We start from the raw sequence: 973 nt of genomic DNA on the forward strand, positions 1-973 counted from the left end.
AAAGTCACCCCATTTCCTGAGCCGGTGCACCCCCGCCATCACGTCTCCTCATTTCTGGCTGGAGGTTGTCACCAATCACCACAATGGCGGTTATAGAGTCACATGACCCCGGCGTGGCCCCTGTGTGACATTCAACACCCCGGGGGCTAAATTCAGCCGTGTGCGGAATGTGCTGGGGGAAGGGACGGATTTGGGACAGGGTGACCCCACAGACGGGAAGGTGACCACATACAATCTGGATACAAGTGACACCGGGTGTCAGACCCATCCCCCATTGGTCACAGGGTAATTCCGGGCCCAGAGACCCCAAACCTTCCACACCCATCCCCCCATTCCTCGTGTGAACCCCTTTGTATGGGGGTATTCCGGGTGTATGGGGGGTATTCCGGGTGTACATTGGGGGTCATTAGAAAGGGTCGGCACCACCCAGAAACTTTCAGGTTCTCTATAACTTTCTGATTTTTCGGGGTCCGGGGGGAGCGCAGTGATTGGCCGCTGGATTTTTTATTATTGCCATCCAATCTGATTGTACAATCTCCGGAGTTCCTGATTGGATTGTCAGGTTGGTGATTGTAATGTGTATGGGGGGCTCCCGACATAGAATATAAAATATCGGACGATTCCATCCAGCACAGCCAATCAGAGACCCGGCATGGAATATGGGGGAACCCCGAACTGTCTATGGGGACACAGGAGGGGTTGAGGCTCTGCTGATCATAGCTGGGGGATTATGGGATTCGGGAGAGGAAGTCGGAGGGATTTAGAGATCTCAGAGCAGTAATCCCCCTTATAAGATTTCTGGGCACTCCAGACACAGGAATGGGGGAGGGGCATAATACAGAAAGGGCAGATTCAGGGGGGATACAGGGTGGGGGCAGTACAGGGGGGAAGTAAGAGGAGGATAGGGTAATACAGGGCCAGTAATAGGGGGAGGGGTTAGTACAGAGGGCAGTAATAGGGGGATGGGGTAACA

This window comes from Pyxicephalus adspersus, chromosome Z (assembly GCF_032062135.1).
Source record: "Pyxicephalus adspersus chromosome Z, UCB_Pads_2.0, whole genome shotgun sequence".
NCBI lineage: Eukaryota > Metazoa > Chordata > Amphibia > Anura > Pyxicephalidae > Pyxicephalus > Pyxicephalus adspersus.